The sequence below is a fragment of the Hipposideros armiger genome, unplaced genomic scaffold (assembly GCF_001890085.2).
Source record: "Hipposideros armiger isolate ML-2016 unplaced genomic scaffold, ASM189008v1 scaffold_134, whole genome shotgun sequence".
NCBI classification, from domain to species: Eukaryota; Metazoa; Chordata; class Mammalia; order Chiroptera; family Hipposideridae; genus Hipposideros; species Hipposideros armiger.
Window position 1 is genome coordinate 1,516,415 of NW_017731484.1, and position 27,583 is coordinate 1,543,997.

General features: G+C 51.9%; 1 protein-coding gene across 3 annotated transcripts in view; it reads left to right on the top strand.

The window, feature by feature from the left end:
- The first annotated feature begins 1,093 nt into the window (after positions 1-1,093).
- The window catches only part of SOX13 (SRY-box transcription factor 13), a 56,029-nt gene continuing 29,539 nt past the window's right edge, over positions 1,094-27,583 (top strand). For 2 of the 3 annotated variants that reach the window (XM_019649683.1, XM_019649686.1), the window contains exon 1: positions 1,094-1,711. The gene's annotated coding sequence lies outside the window, so the exon portion shown is untranslated. The remainder of the gene's footprint in view (positions 1,712-27,583) is intronic. The other variant, XM_019649685.1, reaches the window with a different exon arrangement.

The following is a 27,583-nucleotide window of genomic DNA, read 5'->3' on the forward strand; positions in this document are numbered from 1 at the left end:
GAGAGAGAGAGAGAGAGAGAGAGAGAGAGAGAGAGAGAGAAATGAACAGGTTCATACTGTCTATGACGATGGGGAGAGGGGGTGGGTTCCGGAGCCCATACACAGATGGGGCACAGGACCTGAATTTGCCTGTCAAGAAAGAGTGATATCTGAGCAGAGACTTAAAAGGTGAATAGAAGGAGTTAGCTAAGTTGGGTGCTGAGGAATGATGAAATCCCATGCCCTTAGGTCTGTGTGCTTGGCTGACCATCACTTGCTGAGACCCAGGCCACCTACATTGTGGGCACATTGTCAGTTGCAGTTCCATGACTGCCGCTGCTTTAATATGCTCTACTTCCACAGGTCCTTCCAAGACCCAGTTGACACTGACACCTCCTCCAAGACTAACCAGGTCCCCACGCCTACCTTAATGCCCTTGGTGGGTCTCATGTCCTGTGCTTGCAGGATCTCAGCACTCTGGTACTTCACTATAATTATATGTTCACTCATCTGTCTCCTTCACAAAATGGGAATCTGGGAAGGTCAGGCCACTCTCATTCATCCCGGTGTCCCCTTTGCCTAGCTGGCCAGACATATTGTTGGTATTTAATACATACACATAATTAAAAGAGCCCCCCATGTAGAGCAGGTCAGGAAAAAAAAAATAAAGGGCTTGTTTGCGAGTGCAAAATGGTAGGACTAGGGACTGGTCTGAGGCTCAGGAAGCTGTCTCGCTGCAGGTGGGATCCCGTTCCTAAGGGAGGTTCTGAAATGGCGGTTTTAAAAACCCTAAATCGAGGCCCTCTGTCTGGAGGGATCAGGAGGCTGGGAGTTGGATGGAGAACTTCTTGGGTCTTGCCCTAAGGATTGACGAGTCTCTGTAAGCGACCCTCATACCTGGGCAGTGGGAGTGGGCAGAATCCACGTCTCTCTTCTCTTCTCTCCGCCCCCACCCATCCCTGTCACTCCGGAGCCTTAGCGCTCCCCTTTCCACCAGAGGTTTCCAGCTGTTGATGCCAGGATGGACCTGGCTGCAGGGAGGAGGAGGGAACTCTCTGTCCCTCCCTCCTCCTCCGTCTCCCCACCCTTCCTCCCTCCTCCTCCCCCGGCCCGCTCTCTGTCTCCCTCCTTCTTTCTCCTCCGAAGCTGTGGAGTCGCCTCGCAGCCTCCAGCCGCGAGCGCCCGGCTCCCAGTCCCGGCTTGGAACTGAAGTGTGTGAGTGCGGGTCCTGGCACCCGCCCCCCGAGCGGCGGACCGGGTCTGAGGCTGGGCGCAGCGGTCAGCCGAGGAGGCCCCGTTCGGGATCGAGCCGGCGCGCGGGGACCGAGCCGGAGAGCTCGGCGGCGGCGGGCGGGCGCCGCGTCCGGGCGAATCCAGGGCAGGACCGCGGAAGGCAGGGAGACGGCCGCAGCAGAGGGCAGAGGGCAGAGGGCGGAGGGCGGAGAGCGGCCTGGCTCGCGGAGGGCGCCGCCCCGCCGGAACCGAGCTTTCTGCCCGAGACTGCGGCCGGTCGCTGGGCGCGCACCCCGGCGGACCCGAGTCCGGAGCGAGTCCGCGGCCAACAGCGGGGGGCGTGCCCCTCCCAGCCCCGCGCCCTGCCCGCGCCGGAGCGCTGCGTGGCCGGGGCATGTGAGCGGGAAGCCGGGGCCGCCAGCGCCAGGACGGCAGGAGGAGCAGTAGGAGCAGTAGGAGCGCGGAGTCGCGAGTCCAGAACCCGGCGCCCGGCTGAGTAGTAAGTGCGCCCCTCCGCGCCCCCTCCCCGCCTTTGGAAGTTTGACACTCGCGCCCCCACGGTTTTGGGCACACGGCGGCTCTCATTTTTTGCTAGTTTCCATCCTTTACAAAGTTTTTCCGAGGGAGGACGAACCCCCCCACCTGACCCTAGCAACCCCGGCTGGTGGGGGCTCCTCGCGGGCAGACAGGGACCTTGTGGAGAGGGTTAGACGCCTGGTGAGGCCGTGGGTGTCTGTGCCTGTGCACACCGAGCGAGCCGAGCTGGCGGGGGTGGGATGGGGGGGGGAGCACGCCCGCTCCTGGCAGAGCTGCACCAGGTCTTTCACACCAGCTTGTCCATGCGCCCAATTCAAGGATTTCCCAGCGGGAGGCCGAGGCGACCTGTGCGTGCCCCAAGTGGGGCTCGGGTGCCGGCTCGGAGAAGCAGATCTCTTCCCCGCCCCGCCCTGGTGTGTGGGGTGCGGGGCTCCAGCCGCGCCACCCTTCCCACCCTTCCAGGTCCGTTCCTCAGCCGACCAGCCGGGCGCTGCATCCTGTTTGTTTTCTGCTCCGGCTGCTCCCGTCTCACCCCCGTCCACCTCCCACCTAGCCTTCTTCTTACCACCCCCACCTCCCGCCGTGGGTTGTCGGAGGTGAACCTTTTCATCCCGATTTCACCTCAAAAGCAAATCGTGCCTGCGGGTAGGGGAGGGGGGCTAGTCGCTCTGTTCCCAGCGGCTCGCCATTGTTTTCCCACTCCGCGCGTTCCATACGTAAACACACACACGCACACACACACTCACACACTCACTCCGCGCGTTCCTACGTGTAACACACACACACACACACGCACACACACACACGCTCGCGTGCGCGCGCGCGCGCGTTCGCGCCTGCTGCTTCGAATCCCAAGAAGCTCAGGGATCGCCCTCGGGGTCTCCCAGCTGCCCGGCTGGATCTTGCAGCTGGAGCTGCTTCATTACTTGATCAGCTCCACTGGAGCTAGAGGGTGGGGTGCAGGGATTTGGGGGTGGCTCTAGAGTCTCGGGCGGGGCTGCGAGCAGTGCCTGGGCGGGAGGGAAGTGAATTTTGAACTTCAGCCCTGGACCTTTCCGGGAGGACCCCAGCGCACGAGCGGCGGCTCCCCCCTGGAGGCCGGACGGCAGCTGCAAGGACTCTAGTGGCGCTCTTGGCAGCCGCCTCTGGGACAGGGGCTAGGAGGACGCCGGGGAGTTTTCCTGGGAAGTTTGCTTTGACTCTGTGGGAATTTCCGGGCAGGGCGCCTCGGCGCTGGCGAAGGGGTCTGGCGGGGTCTGGCGTAAGACAGCGAGGGAAGATGCTGCTGTTCTGGGAGGAGTTTCCAGGGACCCTGATTTACACTGGGCTCCCTTAGGAAGTGGAGCTCCAGATGGCTGGGATTTAACACATTTTGGTCCTAATTCCCCGCCTATGGGCAACGTGGGCTCGGTCAAGTCTTAGCTTTTCTAGATTTTCCCTTATGCAAAATGGGCAGTTATGCACACATCTTTGAAATTGATATCTAATGATTTTAACCAAGGATAGTGGTTTGGAAGGCACAAACTCCAGGAGCGTAGGGAGCTCCCCCTCCCCCACCAACTGGGCCACTGAAAGCCAAGTATAGCTTATTGGTTAAGAGCCAAGGCTCTGGAATTGGACCCTAGGTACTCACTGACGACATGATCTTAAGCAATTTAACCTTACTGCTCTATGCCTCACTTTGCTCATCTATAAAGTGGATTTCATGTGAACAGTACCTACCTTATGGGGTTGTTCTTGGATATTAAAAAGTCTTAATAAAGTAAAGCTTATAGAACAGTACCTGGCATATAGGAAGTGCTGGGGAAATGTTAGCTGTTCTTGTCATTATTACTACTCTGACCTTGTACAGAGCCCAGAAGAGCACTTTGGGATTGTTGCTCATTGAATCGATTATAATAATTGTCCACTTCTGGGAAGGAAAAAACCTCACACGTCCACCCTTTTGTGATTTTTGGCTGCTCACATTCTCCCTACTCCTTGTCTAGTTCCACCTTGTTGAGTCTTTTAACTTTTCTTCCTCTCCCCTTCCTTTCTCACTCTCTTCCTTTACAATTTTAGTGAAAGGCGCTTCATTCCCTCCTTAAAAAAAAAAAAGTCAATCTTGACCCAACTGCAGTGTTCTCAGTGGAAATCAGGCCCCAGAAAGGAAGTGCCTCCACAGGGTGTCCCCTGAGTACTCGGCCTGAGCTGCTGGCTCAGGATTGGATGTGCATTTGTGTCTCTGGGGCTGGGTGCATTTCCGGAGAGGAGCCCAGGTGTCTGGGGCCCAGGGGAAGAGTCAGGTGGGATGGGCTGGGGCTGTTCCTGGGGGAGTGGCAATGTCTGTGTTGCCTGCTGCTGGGACTCACTTGGGAACTTGGAATATCCCAGTTGCCTGGGCAGAATGGATGTGGGATTTTGGGTACCCGAAGGGCCACAGTTTCACTTGCAACTTTCCACTTGCATATAGAGTATTTTCTAGAAATTTGGGTTTGTCACAAGCGCCTTGTCTGATTCTGCACATGAGCGGCTTCTGCGAGGGTGGAGCTGGGCGCCAAGGAAGAGCAGGCTGCTTGCTGGCCACCCACGCTGCCTTGGACAATGGGCTTCTCTCTCTCCTTTCTCTTACTCTGTAACCCCCACCCCAGGCATTGGGGAGGATGGCCAGGAGATTGGTTCTGGTGCTTGGAGATCCTGTAAGTGGGCGTTTGGTGATGAGAACCAGCCAGTGCTGTCACCCCCATTCATTCCTTTAACAGAAATTTGTTGAACACCTATTATGTGCCAGAAGGCTTCAGGGATGAATAAGACAGGTAGTGAGTGTGCCTGTCTTCAGGGAGCCTTCTTTCTAGTGGGAGGAGACAGGAAATGCGGAACTTGAGATAAGTAACCAAGACAATGTTGGTGATTCTTCCTTTGTGATGTGAAAGAAATACAACAGGGTGATATGAAAGAGAACTTACTGCATGGTGGGGGGCGGCTAGATTGGGAGGCCAGTGAAAGCCGCCCTGGGGAGGGGACAGCTCAGTGAGGCCTGAAGGATGAGAACCAGGCGCATCACAAAGACCTGAAAAAGTCCAGCAAATGAAAAATCCCTGAGGCCAGAACGGTTTGCAACGGTTGGTCACAGGGACCTGGTAGGACTGACTGGTTAGGAGCCTAGATTGTATGGCCAGGGTGACGGGAAGCCATTGGAGAGTTTTAAGTAGGGGAGTGACATGATCTAATTTCTGGTTTTAAGATATTATTTGAAAAAACAAAAAAGATTATTTGATACATAATAAGTGATAATCAGAATTGCCCCAGGGGAAGGAAACGTTGGCTGAGAGATGGGTGGAAGAAAGATGGTGCTTTCATTGTAGACACTTTTGTCCTTTCTGGCTATAGTACCATGTACATGTATCAACTATAACAAAAAAAACAAACCCAAACAAGAAGCATATTAAAAAAGAATAGATTATAACCTGGAAACTATATAATAAAAAGTGTAAGATATGATGTTAAGCTGTATAATATAGTACCAATTTTGTAAAGCTAATTATATGCACATTGTGCATGCGTAGCAAGAAGACTAGAAGGCTGCCTTGAAATGTTTGCAGAGGTTAATTCTAGATACTGGACATACTGTGATTTTTACTTCCTTCTATGCCTTCTGTTTATTTTTCCAATCTTTTACAGTGGTCCTGAACTACTTTTATAAGTGGAAAAAAAAATGTAGAAAAGAGGATAGCTTGAAGGAGAGCAAGGATCGAAGCAGAGAGGCCAGCTAGGAGGCGGATTCGGAATTAAGATGATGCATTAGGGTGAGCCAGCAGGAGATTGTTCTGGAGGTAGAGCCAACAGGCCTCAGTAACACACCGCACTGCCTGATAGAGTCTCTGGTCTTGCCTAGAGAGGGCATTTACCCCAACTCAGATTTTGTGATCAGGAGCGTGGGGATCAGGGATGGTGAAAGGACCATTTCCAACGCTGGCTTGGCTTTGGAAATGTCTCGGGTTCCAGCTACAGCCTTATCCTCATCTTTTCTCCTAGTAGATGCAGTGGTGGTGGTGGTGGTGGTGGGGGCATCCTAAGCATTTTGCTACTTTTATAATTAACAGATTCAGGGCAAGGGGATGTGTAAAGCCAGATGGATTTAGAGCCGGTGGGGGTGGATTCTGTTTTCCCATCTGTGAAATGGGACAATAACAGTGACAATCCCTGCCTTTTAGAACATGGGAGTCTCAGGTCTGATCATGTCTACAGCAGGGGGTCCATGAATGATAAGGGTTTGGAGTTTGCTGTTGCCAGACTTTGCCTGGGCAACTCTTGATTCTACAAACATTTTCTCCTCTCTGGAGGTTCTTTGAGATTGGCCCTTATATGGGCAGCTCCCTGAAGACTCCCTAGGAAGCTGAAGCCGGCTGAAGCTGATGCTTCTGGAAAAAGTGGAATTCAAATAAAGCTATGCCCCTGTGCCCCTCCCCCAGCTACTTTCAGGGGTGAAGCTGAGTGTTTGCAAAGGGCTCTGTGCTGGGAAGGCCCCGCCAGGTCCACAGTAAAACGTGCTTTGAATGGGAATTATTTTTGTGCTCAGTGTTTGCTTAAGAGGCTCACTCCTGCCTGAACTCGCTGTGATCCTCACCCTCTGCTGGTCCCCTTCCTGGAACTGGGATGTGTTAGCCAGGAAGGCTGTCACAGTGCCTATCATCAGGCGGGGGGACCGGGCCCATGAGGATCACTTTCACGGCTCCCAAGCAGGAAGACATGTCCTGGGGGGGCGCCTTTGCCTGGGTGACCTCATTTTGATTGCCCCTTCCTTGGTCCTCCTTCCAGCTCCTTGGAAAGACTTGATTGGGAGATTTGCAGCAGGGTCCCCTTCAAACCCCTGCCAACTCCTCTGGTCAGGGGGTGATGCTGTTTCTTTTAAAAATTCAAATACTTTTCTCTGAGCAGCAGTGATGTGGTAGTTCCCTCCTAAGTGGGGTAGAGCGTGCAGTTTGGCCTGAGTACTATGGACCTAGCCCCGAGACCCATGTGTTCATCCTAGCTCAAGCCTCATGGTGACAGAGGCCCTTGTGCCCCTCCCCCACAAAATGGTTTCTGTCTGCTCTGTGTGGTGCACAGCATGGGATCTCACAGTCACTATCTGCGACTCCAGGCATGTTCTTGGCTCTCCTGCCCCTGAAGACCCTACTGGTCCTGTGATCTGCCCTTTTTGGGAGGGGCCAGAAGCCCTGTATCCCCACTGCTCACTCCTAGGTATTGTTTGGGAGGATTTGGATGAACCCAGAGAAGGAACAGTGCAAGTGGTGAGACTTCCAAGAGGCTGTGAGGTGAGGAGGAAGTGGCTGGGGTTTCCCCTGCCTTCTCCTAAGGTCATCTGTGGGCAAACCCAAGGCCTGGGCACAGCCCAGGATGTGCTGTGTGTGTGACCTAGTATCTCAATGCGAGTGTACATGTGGGCTAGCATCAAGGGCTGAGATTTGTAACCAAAGGTTGAGGGTTTCAGCCAGAAGTTTTTTTGGGGAAGAGTTGTGTATGGGGCAATATAGGAAAGGAAGGAAAAAGTGGACAGCCTCTCCAGCTGCCACCTTTTTTCCTAAATAACATCGCTACCCAGGTGATTTTGATCACTCTGGGAAGCTTGACACAGCCCATCAAATCTGAAATCAGTTCCCTTGATACACACGTAGGAGTACACACACACACACACACACACACACACACACACACACACACACACACACACACACACACACACACACACACACACACACACACACACACAGCATTCAGACTCCCCTCTCCAGAGGAGTAGCCTTAGCATTTAAATGGCCTTGGCGTGAAGCCCCATAAGCAGCCTAGGGGATTGTGGCTTGTTTGGGGGGAGGGGCTTAGTGTTACCCCCACCTTATCCCTTTGTGTCTTCTGGGGACATGTCCAAAGGAGGGTTTCAGTGTTTAGACTTGAGGAGAAGAGACTGGGAAGGAGCCACAGATTGGGCAGGAACCCTGGAGACCCTTCTCCTGGCGGTTTAGGTCTGTGGCCCCTGCCAGGCCTGGAGCTCCCTGGGGGATTCACCCCAGAGGAGGCCAGACTGCTCTCCCCCCCTCACCCTACCTCCCCCATCCCTGCCCCTGCTTGACTCAGAATGGAATGTGAAGCCTGTGGAACAGGATGGGGTGAGAACTGGTTCCCAGAGGGCCTGGTTCCGGCCCCCTCCTACCCCCCCCCCCACAAAGGCAGTGGGGGTCACGGGCTGAGCTGGGCTCCTTGGCATAGCTAGGGGTGCCCCTGCCAGTCCCAGGCCCTGTGCTGAGCTGTGCAGAGGTGAATGCCATGGGGGTCCAGGTCTAGACATTTGAAGGGACAGTCAGGGTTGGGGGGGGTGCGGCGGGGAGGGGGGTGCGGGGCGGTTTTTATAATGCAAATAAGGGTGGGGCCAATTAGAGGCCAGGTGAAGCAGGCAAAGCAGACCCTCCCAACTCCTATAGCTGGGGTGGCCTGTCCTGGACTAACAGCTTTTGTTGGCTTTTTAAAAAATTGTGGTTCATTATATATTTTATTATTTCTGTATTTCAGTAGTTTCCAAAAGTAGTACCACAATGTTGTACTTTTGTAATCAGAATGGAAAGGATTTAAAATATATCTAGAATTGCCAGACAGTGAAACTGAAAAAGTAGTTGTCAGTTTACTGTTGGAAGACCAACGGAAGAGTTGAGGCTTGACCAACAAACACTAGAATACTCTGCAGAAAGAAGGCCCCCGGGCAGGAGGGGTAATAGTGGAAATATGCGAAGAAGCCTCTTAAGACTGGACTGATACCCTTTCAAGATGACAGTTGAGTCAGCCCCATTCCCACCTCCCATACCCGCCCCCCACTTCTCGGGCTGGACTGGGGTGAATGGCCCAGGCCCTTGAGGTCTCCTGCGTTGGCCCTGGCACCTGGGAGGAGGCAGGAAAGGGAGGGAAGCCTTGGCTTAAGCTGCCCTTAGCTGACTCAGCGAACCCTTGCCTGGCCACACAAGGCAGGCCCTGCACTCTCCGCAGTGGAGGCTGAGGACAGTTTTCTGTTTCAGTGAATGGGGCGGGAAGCTCTCTCGAGACCTCCCCCTCCCCCACCTCCCAGCCCTGCTGAGGGAGTCTGAAGTCGTGCACGCACCCATCCCTGTAAGGCTTTGGTTCTGAGCCCGTCCCTTGAGGGGTGGGCTGTGGTGGGGTGGGGAAGGAAGGGCGAATAAAAGGTGAGTGGGGAGGGGCTGGAAGGAAGCCTGTGTGCAGGTACTACCAGGCTCTCAGAGGCAGGTGGGGTGAGGGGCGTGGGGCATGAATGGGGAGCTGTTGAAAGCAGAAGGGAGTGGCCCCTCCAGCCTCTGCCGTTTCTCTGGCTTGCCTGGCTCCCTTTTTCTTGGCTGGTAGAGAGTGGGTGTGCGTGCAGGCAGCCAGTTGGGGGCTTGGACATACACCTCTGGGCCCTGGGGGGCTAGGCAATACTTCTGAGAGCCCCAGGGAGACAGTGGGGACATTAGACCAATGTCAAGAAGGAAAGGGGAGAGTGGACTGGGAGGCAAAGAAAGCGCCAGGCAAGGGCAGTGCTGAGGAGAGGCCGAAGGAGGCCCTCCTCCTGCCCCTCCTCCCTGAGCTCCAGTCGCCCAGAGCCTCTGAACCCCACATGATTGGGGTTTCAAGTCCAGTCTTATCTGGGGAGCCCCCGCCTTCTCTCCCTTCTCGCTATAAGCTCAGTTTCCTCCTCCTGTGTCATTGTGAGCATGGGACAGCAGCCGCCCCCGTACACCAGGAGTCTGGCCAGGGCGAGGGGCTGAAAGAGGAGTGGTAGGGAAAGAGTTAATTGTGGGGTCAGTGGGGTCACCTCCCTGGGGCTAGTGGGGTAGGGAGGGGAGGCCTCCCTCTTGGTTGGGAGATGGGCTCAGCCTTCACTTATAGGTACCCTAGCCAGGAAACAGGGTCAGAGAATAGGGGAGGGGCATTTGTGTCACATCTGGCCTGGGGCAGAGGTATACAGCAAGAGAGCTTTCTTTGGTATCTGAGGAAGTAAAGGAATGAACTTTACTGCTACTTGCCAGATTATTATTGTAGTAATTATATGTCTAGGTCAGGGGTCGGCAAACTTTTGAGACAGAAGAGCCACCAGGGGGTCAGCAAACTGGCTCACAAGCCTCAGGTGGGTACGTACATGTGGCTCTGAAGTAAAATTGAAAATGAAAATAAAACTACCGTAGTTTCATTTATAAAATTTTTAAAGACTATTAGTCACAGAATGGTGATTATGTAAAAATATATTTATGGCTCTCGAATAACTTTTAAATTGTTGTGAGGGACAGGATTGGCTCTTCCAGAGGTTGGCAAACTTTTGAGACTGGAACGTACCCAAAGAGCTGCATGTGGCTTTGTGAGCTGCAGTTTGCCGACCCCTGGGCTAGGTGAATAAAGGCTCTTAGAGTTGTGCAGTACACAGTCTGCACAGCTGTACATGATGGCCCTGTTGGAACTGGCTCAGAGCATCAGGAGCTTACTGGTTTTTTTGTTGTTTTTGTCGTTTTTTTTTAATTATAAAAATTTTTATTTTTAATTATATTTGACATAATATTATATTAGTTTCAGGTGTACAACTTAGCGATTCAACATTTATATATCTTACAAAGTGATCACCATGGTAAGTATAGTAACCATCTGTCACCATACATAATTATTATGATCTTATTGACTATATTCCCTGTGCTGTACATTACATCCCTGTGACTTGTTTTATAACGGGAAGTTTGTACTTCCTAATCGCCCTTCCACTTTTCTGTTCCACCCTTCTACACCCTCCCCTCTGGCAATCATTATTTTGTTCTCTGTATCCATGAGTTTATTTCTGTTGTGTTTGTCTTTTTATTTTGTTTTTTAGATTCCACATGTAAGTGAAATTATATGGTATTTGTCTTTCTCTGTCTGACTTATTTCACTTAGCATAATACCCTCTATGTCCATCCGTATTGTCGCAAATGGTGCGATTGCATTCTTTTTTACCGGCTGAAGAATATTCCATTGTATGTATGTACCATGTCTTCTTTGTCCATTTATCCATGGATGAACATCTAGATTCTTTCCATATCTTGGCTATTGTAAACAGTGCTGCAGTGAACATAGGGATGCAAATATCTTTTTATTTTATTTTATTTTTTATTGGGGAATTGGGAAAGGGGAACAGCCAAGCTGTTGTCTTTCAGTCTTAGTTGTGGAGGGTGCAGCTAGCTCAGCTCCAAGTCCAGTTGCCATCCAGCCGCCCATCGGCAGCTCGCGGCTGCTCAGTTCAAGGTGCTGTGTTCAATCTTAGTTGTGGGTGGGCGTAGCCCACCATCCCATGCTGGAGTCGAACCGGAAACCTTGTTGTTAGGAGCACGTGTTTTCACCAGCTGAGCCATCCTGCCACCTATTGGCAGCTCAGTGGCAGCTCAGCTCAGGCGCAGCTCACTGGCCCATGTGGGAATCGAACCGGCGACCCTGTTGCTTAGAGTTCGCACTCTTAATCAACTGAGCCATTCAGCTGGTCCTGCATATATCTTTTTGAATTAGTGCTTTTGTTTTCTTCAGATAAATACCCAGAAGTGGAATTGCTGACTCATAGAGTAGTTCTATTTTTAATTTTTGAAGAACTTCCCTATTGTTTTCCATAGTGGCCTGTGCCAATTTACATTCCCACCACAGTGCACGAGAGTTCCTTTTTCTCCATATCCTCACCAACACATTATCTTTTTGATGATATCCATTTTGACAGGTGTGAGGTTGTGACCTATGGTTTTCATAATGTAAGTTCCCTTCTTTTCTACCAGCTCTGCTGACCTTAGAGCCATACTCCTCAACATGATACTCCCATTCTGGAGGTGATTCTTGGCTATTGGTTACCTCTTTCTGGATATTGGCGCTTGGGGAACCAGAATCGAGGGGAGGGCTCGTATGCAGACGTGAGTGTGGGTGTGTTGGGCATTTTAGAGAGGGTTTGGAGTTGGACTGTCACCACCCTCCTTGTGGAGTCCGAGTCCTGTGTGGATAATTGGCCACAGGTATAAGGGACCTTGATTCCTGAGTCAAGGCTGGTTGGGTTTAGGATGGGGCAGGGAAGACTCATGGGCAAACGGGGAGGAAGGGAAGTTCCTGCCTCCCCTGACAGCAACCCTCTGCCAGGCCCTTTTGCTGGACTTCAACCCACCGGGTCGTCTCTGTGTCCCTCCTTCCCCACTCCCTGTCCCATCATGAAGACTCACCCATCATTACCCCTTGGGATCCAGCTCTTTGATCTCTGGCGTAGTAACTGGCTAATTGGATTACTAGTCTAAATTCATGCACTGGTGACAGCAGGTAACTCTGGAAGCATATGAGCCTTTTAATCAGCCAAGGGGCCTTTTTAATCCAAGAGGTGACTCTCAGAGTGAGAACTTTGGTGGAGGTGGAGTGGTGTTTGGACTGATGGTGGCCTGCACAGTTCCCTCATCTACTCAGCAGATAAATAAGGAACGCCTGCTTCTCTGCTCTGCCCTGTTGCACTGGGGCTAAGAGACCCTTACACAGTTTTGAGGAAGATAAAGAGAAGTAAATAATCGCTTAGATACTGACTGACAAAAGGGAGGCTTAGGGAGGTACCGTGCGGAGTGCTTTGGGAGCACCCAAGAGGGGTACCACAACCAGATTTGGGCAGTCCGGGAAGGCTCCCTGGAAGAGGAAACAAAAGCCTGGAGAATTCGGAGGCGATAGTTTGGCAAGAACAAGTCAGAGAAGAGAAGGTTGTAAGGGCGAATCCCCCTGTCTCCCAGAGGCCCCACCTGGGTCTCTAAGGGTATGTCAGATGGTCATCCTGACTTTTGGGGGAGGATGAGTGGGGGGCATTCGAAGACAGGGTGGCTAGGGGCTCCTGGCACCCAAAGGCCTTGTTCAGCTATGAGTTGTGTGTGCCAGTACAGGGGAGCATGGGTTTTGGGGTGCACTATATGTATGGGATGTGTGGGGGCTGCCTGTGGTGTGGTGCTGTGGGTTCATGGGGGACTAGAGCACAGTGTGGTGCCCAGGGCTCTCCCAGGCAGCTGCAGGAGGTGCAGGATTGCCAGGGCCAACTGCAAATTAGCCAGGCTGGTGTTAAATGCCTTAGCTGCTTCTTTCTCCCCTCCTGTCCCTCCCTGCCCTCCTGAAAATCAACAACTGTGTCAACAGCGGGGTGATTGTGCTTGGCCAGCAGCCTCCAAGGCTGCCAGGACCGGGCAGGTGCTGGCAGGGGCTGCTGGAGCCCCACGCTGGGAGCAGGCTGGGCCTGGCTGCCAGGGCTGCAGGATAAACAAGGCCGCACACAGGCTGGCCAGGAGGGAGGGAGGCCGCAAGCAGGCAGGAGGGAGAACAGGTGTCTCAGGAGCGCCGCAGACACAAAGAACCTCTTGTCTCCTCCTCCCTGGCCCCAGGGAGCAACCCCCCCTCCGCCCTGTCTCAGGCTCAGTCTGAGACCAGTGGCCAGGTCAGCCAGGGGGTGCTGGGAGTGAGAGAAGGACAGGTGCTGACCTCCAGACTCCCCCTGCCTTTTGGTGCTTGAGAGAGGTAAAACCAGTCCTGACCTGGGAGGGCCGGGGGAAGTCGGGCGCCCCAGCCCCACCCATCACGAGGCCTCAGGGAGTCTCAGTATCCCCACTGGAAAGGGAAAGCCAGAAAACCCCTCACCCCTGCCGGGGCGACTAGGGAAATAATGGGTGGGAGCTTCTGGGAGGAAAGAAGCACTCAATGTGAGGGCCAGTGGAAGATGGGGTGACAAGCAGAGAGACCCTGGACCAAGGGATTCCAGGTGGGCTTTGGGGCTGGGGGTGGCTGGAGTGAGCAACACCCTCCTCCCTTCATACCTCTTTTTGACACAAACCTTTACTGAGCACCTACTGTGTGCCAGCCACTGTATTCAGGTTGGGGTGGGGGGGGCAAGGAAAAATAATACAGTGTAGCAGCACAGATCGGCAGATGTGTGGTCTTGGGTAAGGAGCTTAACCTCGCTGAGACTCAGTTTCTGCATCTGTAACATGGGGGTAATAATAGTCACTGCCTGGTGGGGCTGTTGTGATTGTTAAATGTCTGAACATGTGTGAAGAGATCCTGGTGTGATGCCTGTTGTATGTATGGTAAGGACTATATGAGAGAAGGCCATTATTGTCCATGTGTCTGGGAGAGTATCAGGGTCTCAAATCTAGTCAGAGCCTACGAGATAGACAGGTTAAAAAATAATTGCAGTCCAGTCAAATACTAGAGACCAGGATGTCCCAAGGGCTCTGGAATGCCCTGGAGGAACAATCAACTCTGCTAGGATTATTAAGGAGTGATTTATGAAGGCGGGGAACATTTGAGCTGGGCTTTCAGTGAGGTGTAGGAGTTTTCTGGGTCAACAATATAGGATGGGCCTTCTGTGTAGCGGCACCGTGTGTGAGCCAGGGCCCAGAGGTGTGAAAGTGCATGTTTTTATCTGTATTATAGGTTTGGGAGGACAACAGCAGGAGGGGTGGCGGGGGCCAGGCTGAGAAGGGCCGGCATGCCAGGCGAAGGACTTCAGACTTAGCCTACTGCAGAGTGAGGCGCCAGTTTTGGTTGTCACACAGTGTCTTTTTTCCTCCTCCCCACCCCAATCTGCAGGACTTATTGAAAAACTCAGTCTCGCTCACTCTGGAATACCTTTAATTTATAGAGAAGCAAGGATTGTTTAGTGAAAATACCATAGAGTTTTAGAGTCAGAAAGTTCTGGATTTGAAGATTTTGGATTTTGAATCTCGATATTGGGCCATATACCTAATTTCTTTGGGTCTCAATGTCCTTTTTTATAAAATGGGGTAATGGGATCTCCTGGGGCCGGATGATTGTAAGGATTAGAGGGAAAGGTGTGCCAAGTGCCGATGTCCTGTGGTAGCACAGTAAACGGGAGCTGTGGGGGACACTGTGTGGTCACCCCCATGTCAGAACCCTTCTTGGGGCCTCCGTCTCTATATCTGCACCGTGGAAACAACTGCGTTTCCTTCCTTCCATGATTTTTGAACTGGTGATGGGCCATGGGCAGCTCAGTCACGCTGGGAGGCCCAGGCCCAGGACCAGAGGGGCCAGACGCTGGCCTTCCTGGGGCAGCGCCCGGGCCTGCTGGACTGAAGTGGAGGGAGCTGACTCCCTGTGGCTGTAGCAGTGGTTCCAGTCCAGGTCCTCTCTCTGTGCATCAGCAGTAGGGCCTCCATGCTGCCTTTCCCACGGGGGTGAAGCCCTTCAGCGGCCCTCTGACATTTTCCTGTGACTGTGATGCTGGTGTTTGAGGGTCGGAAGGCCGCTGGGGCCAGTGGGCATCGAGACCGAGGCTGTGTCTAGCTGCGGCTTGTATGTGTAGGCCTGTCACTTGGCCTCGTGAAACCTCGCTTTTCTCATTTGCAACTTGGGAAGGCCCATCGTGACCCCTCCCAGGATGAAACGAGAATGCTATGCTTCTGAGGCGATAGAGTCAGATGAGGATGATGACAGCTACCCTGGTCACTTTTGTTACACTTTTAAATGCCAGATGTGGAGTCAGATGCCTCGCCATAGTCCTGCATCGTGACTGGGCAGTGCCCTCCCTGGTTTGCCTCCCTCCACGTGGCTTATCACAGGGGTGCCTCATGAAACCTGTGAGTCAGGAAGGCCTGAGAGTATCTAACTGCCCATTTTGTGGAGGAGGAGACTGAGGTTTAGAGAAGGGGACTCGTCCAAGTGGTGGGTTTTCCTTGTCCCACACTGGCTGTGGTTCTGCAGGGATGAGCTAGCTGGTCTGTGTGGTGTGTCTGACCCTGTGCAGAACAAGTGGAAGCCCACTCTGGGATTTGCTGCAGAGCCCCCTGGCTTCCTGCCATTGGTTTTGAGGAGTTGGTGAAGGGAAGAGCTAGGGGCATCGGGCATCGAGGAATGTCTGGAGCCCATTGGGTCTCCTGACATTTGCAGGGAGCCCATCCTGAGACCAGATTGGAAGGGTGTTTGCCTAGGCAGAGGCCACCATTCTCCTCTCCACCCTCGCATGCCACCTTAGCCATGCCCAGTGTGAGCATATCTCCGTTTTATCTTCCTCCTCTGCACTCAACGTTTCTCAGGTGGCCGCGAGGTGAGGTGAGGCCAAGGAGAGAAGTTGGTGCAAAGGGGAATGCCAGGAGATGTGGCTGGGGCCAGCATTCTGGGATGCCCTGACCAAGTGGACAGATAGCTTCCTAGGTAGCCGTGAGTGAGAGAAAGGCAGAAAGAGCAGTAGCGACACTTGGATTTTTCTAAGGGCCATGTGCATATTTACATGCCGTTTGCATATAACCAATACACTGAACCCAATTTTATAATTTATCTCCAGGCACATTCAGATTTGCCTTTTATACTATTGTTCTTTGCAAAGATGGCTGCTTCTGGCTTTTTGCTCTTGCCTACACCTTCTCATTCTTGTTTCATTTCCCCCCTGACCCCTCTCACAGATGGCAGGTGATTGGGAGCAGAGTCAGCTCCCGGTCACCCACCATAGATCCCCCCTCCGTTAGGGGAGCACAGAGAGCTGGTTGACCCACTGCTCTGCAGCAGGGACAGACAGGCCCAGCCATCCCATCGCTCCCCGACAGCCACCCTCACCTGTGAATGGGGACCAGGGAGCCTTCGCGTGCAGGCACACAGTGCTTGGCACCTAGCAGGAGCCAATAAATGTAAGGATAAAGTGAAGTTAGAGACAGACGGATTTCCTTGGGCCCTGGCTTCTGTGCCTGTGACCGGTGAGGCTAGTGGGGAAAAGGGATCCCCTGGGAGTCCTGGGGTGGTAAGAACCCATTCCCCTCCCTGGCAATGACCAAAGGAGGCATTTCGTTCTCTTCTTGGCCTTGCAGGAAATAGCGCTGGGGATGAGAGAAGCAGAAAGGAAGGGTCAGACCTTCTATTTTGTTTTCCAGAGTGAGATTCTTAGCAATTTCTGACACCCAGGTCTCCAGCCAAGCACATTCTGTTCTCCGCAGTGTTGGGGAGATTCTCAGGGGCCACGGCGAGCGGCTGAACAGGAAGGAGCATGGGTCAACAATTTTATGATTGACTGTGATGCCGTGGCCCGTGCTAGGGGACCGTTTTAATGTGGGGCCAATTTGAGCCCAGCCCTGTTTGGGGAGACGCCCTTCCGGATGGCACGGCATCCCCACGTGAACCCAAATGGCTCTTGTAAGAGGACGAGTGGGCTTACCTCTCACACTCATGCCCACTGGGCCTCGGGCTTCATGTGTTTCTCTGTGAAATGAGGTCAGGGCACTGAGGGTCAGAACGGTCACTATAGAGTTTGTCGAGGTGGCAGGGCCTGGGACGATCCCTACGAGAAAAGGAGAGCAGCTGTGTGCGAGAGGACCCCGGAAGAGGGGGCGCATGCAAGATGACCACCCCTGTGGAAAGAGTGGCGCACAGCAAAACAACCCCCTTTCTGCAAAAGTGCTGAGCTGGTGGAATTTAGCTTCCCGGCTGCGAGATCGGGGCAGTAGATAGAGCTCTGCGGGCGCCTGGGCTGTGTTGTGCAAGGTTGTGTGTGGGGGTCCCGGAAGACAATGGAGAGGGTAGGCGCAGCACCTGTGGAGCCCCCTCCACCGGGCTGGCCTCCGCACTTCCCCGGGGTTATCACCAGTCCCCATTCCTGGAAGCAAGTCCCCTTCCTCCATCCATTGCTCATGTAAGTTGGTCTCATTCTTTCCTTATCCCCTCATTCTCCTCCCGCCTGTTTGGACTAGAAGTAGTTATGTAAGTATATCTTCAGGGAGTGGAGGGGTTTCGCCGGGTCAGGGCTGGTGGTGCCTGATTCCCCAGGCCTCTGCCTCACAGCTTGGGAGGGTCCCAGACCGCTTTGAGGAGAGTGAACCTATCAAGCGGTGGATTCGCGCAACCCAGCAGGTCTCCAAGCTCGCACGGTGCCATGGCATGGTGGGGAAGGGCAGACTTGCTGAAGGAGAAAAAGCGTCTCTGGAAAGAGCCGGGGCAGAGAAAGTGTGCACTGGGCAGTGAGCGAAAGGGACGGTGTGCATTGAGAGGAGGATGGGCATGGTTTGCAGCTGTGAGGTTTGGACTATTATCTTATTATTATCCTCCCACAGCTGATGGCCACTCCGCCCTGAGGTGGGCTCTTGTCCTATGTTCTGGGGTTGACATCCTCCTCCCTGGCTAGCTCAAGGCTCTTGCTGGGGGTTCATGAAAGGATGAACTCGGAGATTCGATTTGGCATGGATAAGTTCAGCAAAGTGTGTGTGGAGCACATACTCTGGGCCCAGACCAGACTTGGCTTCATTAGCAAGTCCGGTGTCCTGCTAAGGCAAATCATAGGGGGGGTACCTCTGTACCAGGTGCTGTGAGTCCTGCTGGGGAAAAAGGGAGGGCCTTGACTTAGGTGGAGACCACTCAGGTCAGAGTAGGCCAAGGAACTAGGGCTTGGTTGACAATGAGGAACCAGAGAACGTTTCAGAGAACTTTCAGAATGGGTGGCTCATTCATTCAGTCTGAAACTTCTCTCTCATTGTTCTGTGACGCAGTCCAACAGATCCCTGTTGTTGCTCTTTCCTTCAGGACGTGTTTGCTGCCTTCAAATTGCGCTGAACCATCTGGTAATCGAGACAAGGTCCCCTTCCCTGCCAGGGCTAGTGGGCTCCCAGAGTGTGGGGCCACTCTGGCAGCCTTGGGCAGTGGGGATGTTCCTTTTCTCTGTCTGTCCTGACCCACGCTGCCCTTGGCTTTGGTCCAGCTGCGGCCCAAGTAAGTGAGTGTGGCCCACTCTCCTGGGAAATCCGGCATGTACCATTTCTCGATGAATGGGCACATTTATATTGTTTGGGATTGAGGAGCATCAATCTCTAGATGTCATTTTAAAAGGCAATGGTTTGGTGTAGTTTTGAACAGAACGAGATAGCGGAATGGATACGCTTTACCAAGCGCTCATTATGTGAAGGCACTGGGTGAGGCCGGAGTGGAGGAGACCAGACCCTGTCCCCAGGGAACCTGTAATCTGGGACAGTGAGACAAAAAATCCTAGGAAACCAAGCTGCACTGTGGGAACAAAGCCTTTCATCAGAGTTGGCCAGAGCACCAGGACTGATGGTGACACTTCCATCTCCGCGGCATTGGGTTGAGAGGCTGGGGATGAGGTGGAGTTTGGCAGACCCAGGTTTGGGTGATTTTGCTTTTTCTAAGCTGTGTGATTTCTGGCAAATACCAGAACTTTCTTAGAGCCTAGTTCTCTCACTTACGAGCTGGGAAAAGAATAATACTTACCTCACAATGGGAAAAGGATTCAATGAAGTGGTGTTCAAGGTGTAATAAAAAATACAGTGAATGTTTAAATTAAAAATTTTATTATAGTACAAGATACATAAATCCCCCTCAAAATACTCCCCCTCGCTTTGAACACACTTGTCCCATCATCCTTGCCACTTTCTGAAGCAGTTCTGGAAGTCCCCTTTCATGAGTGTCCTTAGTTGTGCTGTCATGGCTGCCTCGATGACCTGAATCGATTGAATACGTTTTCCTTTCATGGTCATTTTGACTTTGGGGAAGAGCCAGAAGTCGCACGGTGCCAGATCCAGTGAATAAAGTGGATGAGGACACACTGTAATGTTTTTATTTGACAGAATTTGTCATAGCAGAAGCAATGCGTGACACGGAGAGTTGTCATGATGGAGGATGAAGTAAAGACACTCACGAAAGAGGACTTTCAGAACTGCTTCAGAAAGTGGCAAGAACGATGGGATAAGTCTGTTTAAAGCGAGGGGGTGTATTTTGAGGGGGGCTAATGGCAGTGTGTCTTTTACTGGAATACATTTTAAAAATTTGAATATTCACTTCATTTTGTGATCACACCTTGGTGATTACAGCTTAGTACAGGCCCTGGACTGTAAGAGGCTCCAGTAAATGTTAGTACTGGGCCACTGCATCGCTGGTGGTTGGAACGTATCCTTCCTGGGTAGCGGATGGTGCTGCCCTCCGGGGCCTGCCTGGATGTGGGGACAGCCCCTCCCTCGGGTCATGAGTATGACCTCTGTAGGATCTGGGAAAGGAGAGGGGAGCAAGTCTCCCGAGTGTGGTGGAGACAGACTGCCAGCTGTGACACCTCCCTCAGTATTCCTCCCTCAGATGAGACCCGCAGATGTGCGGTGTGGCCCTGGCTAAGTTGCTTAGCTTCTCTGTGCATCAGCTTCCTCAACTGTAGAATTGTCAGCAGGCTGCTGACAATCAGGCCTGCATGTTGGGAGGATTAAATAAAAAGGATTACATGGAAAAGTGTTCAGAACAATGTCTGGCCCATGGGACTCTTCTCCAGGTATTTGGTGCAGTTACTGTTGCTGTGGTTCTTCTGTTACTGGAGTGAACCATTCCCTCAAAGAAACGAGGGTGAGAGCTGCTCCCTAAGTGTCCCAGGAGCTGAGGTGTGGGGTGGGGGACCCTGCATGCTGGTGCTGGGGCCCAGCCCAGAAAAGGGAACAAACACACTGTTTCTCACACATTAGCTGCTGGCGGGGCGTTGCCAGGTGTAGCAGAAATGACAGTGTGGCCCAGAGTGCACTGCCTTTTGTCCTTTGCCCAGTGTGGCCCCTTAAACTGGTCACTAAGGGGGACAGTTCTACACCAAACAGGATGGATTTTTATAAAGCCGATGAAATTCAAATGTAGTTGGGATCGTTATGAAGCCGGAAACCACTACATTCACAAAACTGAACTGCTGGTGAGTTTTTATAACTCGTAGTAATCAACAGCCTTTCACTAAACTTTGGACTCTGGGTGCCCAGGAGCTGCCTGTAGGACCCTGGCAGGAAGTGAAGGCTGCCCGGCTGGCATCCATGCCCACGACGAGAGGGTTAGTTGGGTTTGGAGTGCCTGTGGGCAGTAGTATCCTCTTTTTCCGTGGTTTGAGCCGTGGTTTTGAGCTTTGGGGTCAGGCAGACCTTAAGTGGGACTCTGTCTTCATCCCTTGGCTTCAGTTGCCTTACCTATAAAATGGGTTTTGTCACTGCCAAAAATATCTGTGAAGTTTTCAGCTTGTGGTGATCACTCAATAAATGGCAGGTGCTGTCAGTGTCTTTCTGCTGAGAAGCTTCAGTCTCTTTCTGCTGATTTGGCTGCAACCCGAAGGTGGAGATCAGGGGCTTAGCAGCACCTGTATTTATTTCACAGCATCAAAGGCTGTGGGTGCCTCCCCCACTTATAATCGTACCTTTGGGGGAAGAAGGAATAATTCACTCCACGTGCAAATGGAAAAACTGAGAGCTGGGAAGGCTGGGTGTGTGTACCAGATCCTACAGTGAATTACAGGCATCCAAATCTCTCCCCCATGTATGGGCTTTATAAACCAACCATCAAGCGTATGAAGGGCTTTGACATTTGCAAAATCACTCTGCCGAGGCTCCCAGCAATCTGTTGGTATGTATTTTTACTCCCAATTTGCAGAGAAGAAAGCTGAGGTTCAGAGAATTATGACTGAGTTGGTGACAGAGCAAGGGCTCAGACTCAGACCTTCTGCCTCCAAATCCAGGGCTCATTTCCACTGTGCACTAAGGATTCTCACCCCGCCTGTCTAGACCCTCTCTGCAATGATTTTTTTCCCTCCATACAGGTAGGTTTATTAGGGTGGATAGTCATGAGCCAGCAGGAAGAGGGTTAAATTCCTCCTAAGCAACAGAGCTGGTGCCTCCAGTGACCCCATCACTGACCTCATCCCCTGGGTCAGGGCTGCAGGCTGTGGGGGAAGGGTAGAGAGCCTCTAACAGCACAGTGGGGGCAGAGGGAGGGCCTGGGGAGGCTACGCCCATCTCTCTTCCTCTTTGGACAAAGATGGACAAGATGCTGGTGGCTCTTTGGTTTCCATAGAAAATCCCTAAGGGGCCGTAGTGGTGGTGGCCTGCCGTCCGTGTGACCTGCACTCTTAATCAGGTCACGGAGCACAGGCACCTCTTAGAGACACTGGAAACCACGTAATGTGTTCTTAGTTAAGTGGGAACTGGGGTAATTTTTACCAGTAAAGGCACCAGTAATATCAAAGGAACCTTGGGGCTGGATGAGACGTGAGCCCCAGCTTGTCATTCCTGGAGGAGGAAAGGGGTGATTCGATGGCCCACAGAAGCCAGCGTCTGTGGAATAAGTGGGTGAGACCCTGTGAACTGGGGAGGCTGCTCATTTCCCTCCTTCTCGCCCCAGGTGCAGCCCACTCCAGTCACCCCCTCTGCTAGCACAGGCTTTCTGGCTTAGAGCACCCCTTTGGATCATTGTCACTGTGTCCTCTCTAGATGGGGAGGACTCCAGAAGTAAACCTCGAGAGAGGCCCGGAGTGGGAGGATAACTCGCCCAGGGTTGTTCGGCAAGTCGGGGGCATACCTGTTCTGGAAACCAGGTGTCAGCCCACTGCTTTCCTTGAAACTACCACCCTAGGAAGGATATTTGAAGAAAGGATTTCCAAGAAAGCTGGGGAACTGATTTTAAGGGAAGACTAAATAGATCGCTTCTTCTATCCCTATCTCTCTCTGCCCCCAGGTCCCTTTACCTCCCTGCTGAGGGATCCTAAATACACCTTGTCTCTGTGTGGCAGGTAGAAGCCTTTAATCGTTCCTAGAGGTGAGGGAGGCTTCTAGGGGAAGGGCTTCTAGCTGCCGGGGCAGGTCTGGCACTGTCTGGCCCTGGCCTTTTCTAGACACTTCAATTAGTGACGTTAATTATGGCTTTGTGAGCATGGGCCTGCGCTCTCCCTGACGCCCAGTCTGACATTCGTCCCCAGTCTGTGAGGCTGTGTGTATGCTCTCGCCTCTGCCCACCTGCAAGATTAAAGGTGCCGTGAAAGTGCAAATTATTAGCAGTTTCATGTTCTCCATCTTTTTTTGTGTGTCAAAATTATGCATAACAAAATTTACCCTTGTAACCATTTTTTAAGTGTTACAGTTCAGTGGCATTAAGTACATTCACATGTTGATTGTGCAACCATCACCATTGTCCGTCTCCAGAACTGCATCATCCCAAACTATATAAAACTCTGTAACCGTTAAACAGTAGCTCCCCCTTTGCCCCTTCCCGCAGTCTCTGGTGACCTCTATTCTACTTTCTGAATTGAACTACCCCAAGCACCTCTTAAAAGTGGAATCATGAAATATTCCACCTTTGTGGTCTGGCTTATTTTATTTAGCATAGTGTTTTCAAGGTTCATCCATGTTGTAGCATGTGTCAGAATTTCCTTTTTAAGGCTGATCATATTCCATTATATTGCTTATCTATCACATCTTGTTTATCCATCCCTCCCTCCATGGACATTGGGTTGTTGCCACCTTTTGGCTATTGTGAATAATGTTGGATGAGCATCAGTGTACAAATCTTTCTTTAAGATTCTGCTTTCAGTTATTTCGGGTATATACCCAGAAGTAGAATTGCTGGATCATATGGTTATTCTATGTTTAATTTTTTGGAGGAGCTGCCATATTATTGTTTACAGTGGCTGTACCATTTGACATTCCCACTAGCAATTGTTCACATCCTTGCCAACACTTTCTTTTTTTAAAATAATATCCACCATAATGGGTATCAAGTAGTATCTCATTGTGGTTCTCCATCTTTTGAAGGGGATGTCAAGACTCCGAGACATGCTGAGATAGGCCTTCCCCATTTCAGAGGCAGTTAGACCTTGGGCCCCAGCTTCTGGGCCCCCGTTATAGCCTCCATCCTCGATCCTCTACTCGCTTTGCTACTTTGTCCCCCGTCCCATCAGCAGGAGGCCGGTGAGGTCCTTCCTCTGCCTTGCTCTGTCCGTTGACTGTCAGACCCCTTTCCTTCCCATCTGTCACAGGAGCAGAATGGCCATGACCCACTAGAGGTGTCTGGAGAGTGGATGACCTTGGATGAGGAGGAGGTTTCAGTAGCATGAGATTTAACACGCTGATCATTTCAACCGTGGGCATTGGGTAAAGTAAAGTATGGTGCAGCCATGGAGTAGAAGATGTGCAGTTATTACACATGGCTTTATAAAGAATTTTTTTTTTTTAAGATTTTATTGGGGAGTTGGGGGAGGGAACGGTGTTAGAGAATTGGGGGAGGGGAACAGACAAGTTGTTGTCCTTCAATCTTAGTTGTGGAGGGCGCAGCTAGCTCAGCTCCAAGCCCAGTCGCCATCCGACCGCCTGTCAGCAGCTCGCAGCTGCTCAGCTCAAGGTGCTGTGTTCAATCTTAGTTGCCCCGGGGGTAGGGGCGCAGCCCACCATCCCATGCGGGAGTTGAACTAGCAACCTTGTTGTTAAGAGCACGCACTCTCACCAGCTCAGTGGCAGCTCAGCTGTGGCACAGCTTACTGGCCCATGTGGGAATCGAACCGGCTACCCTATTGCTCAGAGCTTATGCTCTTAACCAACTGAGCCACTCGGCCGGTCATAAAGAATTTTTAATAATTCCCAATTTTTAGTGACATGAAAACTCCCCTTTATGTATTATATTAAGTGTGGGGAAAAGTATAAAAACTTGCTTATGAGCTCAGTGATGGAAAATAAAATTATGCATAAAAGAGACTTGGTGGAGATATGCCAAATTGTTATCAGTGGGCTCCTCCAGATTGATGGGAAATGGGTGACTTGTTAATTGTTCTGTCCTCTTTATGTTATAAATTTTGCAGATTTTCTGCAATAAGCACATGTTCCTTTTCGTATTTGGAAAAAAATTGATAAGAAAATAAGAATGACTGCAGCCATTCATTAGGTGTATTAAGGGTCTCAGAAGCGCACAGCTCTGCTCAGTGCTATTGAGACTTGGGTGTGAACGCGAAGTGAAGGGAGCAGGAGTGGAGGCGTGGAGACAGATGGCACCAGGGATGGCCAAGAAATAAAGAAGTGATGACTAAGGGAGGTCAGGAGTTGGGCAGCCCTGTACCCTCGGGAATGCTGCCCCTAATTCACTCGGAAGGTAGCTGTGGTAGGCTTTGAGTCCTTTTGAGTCTTTTTATCTCTGTATGTGGTGTAGGCAGGGCACTGACCTCCACCTGCTCTGACCTGGTCTCCTGGCACGGCTGGCAGGAGTGAGAAAGACTTGCAACCTGTGAAACCAGGGCTTTTTTGGCACCAAGTTTGCCTTTGATTTCTCTCATGTCAACCGAAATAGGATCTGCCCGGGTCCCTTGAACTCCATCATGCGAGCCACAGTGGCCCAGCAGAGGTTGGAGGTTGAGAGCACGCAATTCAGTCTCCAGGAATGACTTTCCGTGGCCCTTGGGACCTCAGACAAGTGGAAGAGAAGCCAGTATAATCCAGTGCTTAAAAGAAGGGACTGGGCCGGCCGAGTGGCCTGATGGTTGGGAGCTGGCTTGGGACTCGGAGGGCCCCGGTTTGGATCCCACATGTGAGGGCCAGTGACACTGCCCTCCACAGCTAAGATGCTGGACAACAGCTCAACCTGGAGCTGGGTTGCTGTGAGTCGCCGGTGACGGCGTAGGCTGCGGCCCCTGTGGCAGTGGGTTGCCATGGGCTGCCGTGTGGGGCCAGCGGCCAGTGTGAGCGGCCGGCAGCCGCGGTGAGCGGTCATCCAGAGGCCGGCGGCTGATCTGCCTCGCCCGGGGAGGGCGCGATGATGGTGCCAACTTGGGCTGGTGGGGCAACGTCCTCCACGGCTGGACTGAGGAACAGGACGACGGTGGCTTGTCTGTTCCCCTTCCCCCGGTTCCCCAGCGCTGTTCCCATCCCCCCAATTCCCCGATAAAAATCTTTAAAAAAAAAAGAAGGGACTCAATAGCCAGTTCTGGGTTCAATGTCTTGGTCATTGGCTATGACCTCGGGCAGTTGCTTAGCCACCTTAAGCCTCTGTGTCCTCATCAGTAAAACAGAAGATGGTAGTAATCATATCGTAGGGCTGTTGAAAGAATTAAAAGAGCTAATTCCTACAGTTGACACTTATTAGCACACGGTGTACTCTGTTCCTGTTGTCTGGTTGAGAGATAGGTTCTGATGCTAAGACTGCTCAGGCTCCAGTCACCTCTGTGCTTCAGTTTCTCCATCTGTAAAATGGAGATAATATCCTCTACCTCATATGATTATTATGAAGATTAAATAAATTAATGTGAGCAAAAGTGATTCAAACAGTGCTTGGTACAAAGTAAATGCTCAGTGAATGTTAGCTATGTGCGGGGGTTGGGGGGTGTCTTTAGCTGATACACACCAGAGGGCTGAGCAGTTGTTGGTGGCTGACATCTGCCAACTCATCTGATTGTCCCCAGAGTCTCATCTAGTTGGTTAGTGCCCATCACTCACTTGTTAAATACTTTGAATGTCGCAGTTACTATTATTGTCAGCGTTGTGGGCTCCAGATGTCAAGATCCCTCCCCAAATCATACCTCATCTCACCCCTTTGCCAGGTCTGGCTCTTTTCTCAGTTGGGATGGTCCTGCCTCAGTTTGCAAAGGGTGCTGGTTCTGGAAGGTGGGGTCCCAGGCAGACTGGGGTGCAGGCTGGCTGCTTTGGAGGTTTGTGTGGTGAGCATTTTGGATGGAATTAGAGACTCACTACGATATTGCTCTCCCCCCTTTGCTGCCCTGCCCCCCTTGAAAAGGAGCCAAAGCCAAGAAGAAACATAACCTATAAATAAAGGGGATCATAAAAAAAACAACAAAAAGAAAGAAGAAATTTTGCTTTTGTGGCAGGCTTGGCTGTTGATGGGGCAGATAATGGGAGAGGAAATGTGGCCTTTGCAGAGAAAAAGAACGGAACACTTTGTTCACTGGAAGAATGAATGCTGCCTGAGCCCCAGCGAGCGACTGCACTGGGGTTTCCGATGCGTGAGCTTGTCAGGGGGAGATGTTGGTGATTAGGTTTACATGGGCACGGGAGGCAGCCCACCCAGAACCCCTGCCATGGGGAGGAAAGGCGAAGGAAGCAGCAGCAGACCTGAGCGGGGTGCCCAAAGGTGAGGCCAGTGTGCCCCCCGGGTCTAGCCCCCGGGCCCCGGCCACCAGGACTGCAGGGCTGCCAGCCACCGTGTTCCTCCACTGTCTGTTCAAGCTGGGGAGCTAGATGCTCGAACCCCTCTGGAAGACCCCCAACCTTCTCTCGAGGTGTATCTTTCAAGGAACTTTGTGGGGGTCACCCCAGGGAGGAGGCGATGAGGCAGAAGTGGATGTGCTGATTATTTGCATACTAACCTTCTGGTCCAAGGCTGTGCTCCTGTCAACACTGCCTGGCGGCCCTCTTGAGGACCGGCGTGTAGCGGCTTCTCATTCTGTCTTGTACCACTCACCCATCTCGATCACTGACGCTTTTCCCCTGCCTCTGTAGTGGGTGGTCGAGGCAGGAAGAGGGAGAGGAACTAGGGGAGGAACCAGATACCTCTTGGAGCCCTCCGGGAGCCCGGGATGCAGTGTGCAGGTGCCCATTCTGAGAGGGGCTGTGGGCTCACAGATGTGTGGAGGCTGATACTTGAAATGCCTTTAAGAAGGATCTTCGAAAGATAACACTGGCTTGGGGCTGAGTACTCTGGCTGCCAGAGGTTCCCTGGAAGCACAGTCATTCATTCATTCACTCATTCCACTGCAACAATAATACTAAGAAGTAGGTTTCAATCTGCTTTGTGCCAGACATTGTGCTAAGTATTTTATATACTTAATTCTCCAAAACCATAGGTATTGTCAGTCCCTTCTACAGATAAAGAATCTGCGATGTAAAGCGGTGAAGTCTCCAGTCCTCATTGGGCTCCTACGTAGAGCACTGTGGAATTGGGTGACTCTCTGCTTCTCCGACCTTTATCCTCCAACTCTAGATTACGATGATAATGCCCACTACAGGTGTTCTGCACGACTGTGTGCCAGGCACTGGCTGTTGCCTGTATGATATCGTTTCTTCCTCACAACCACTCT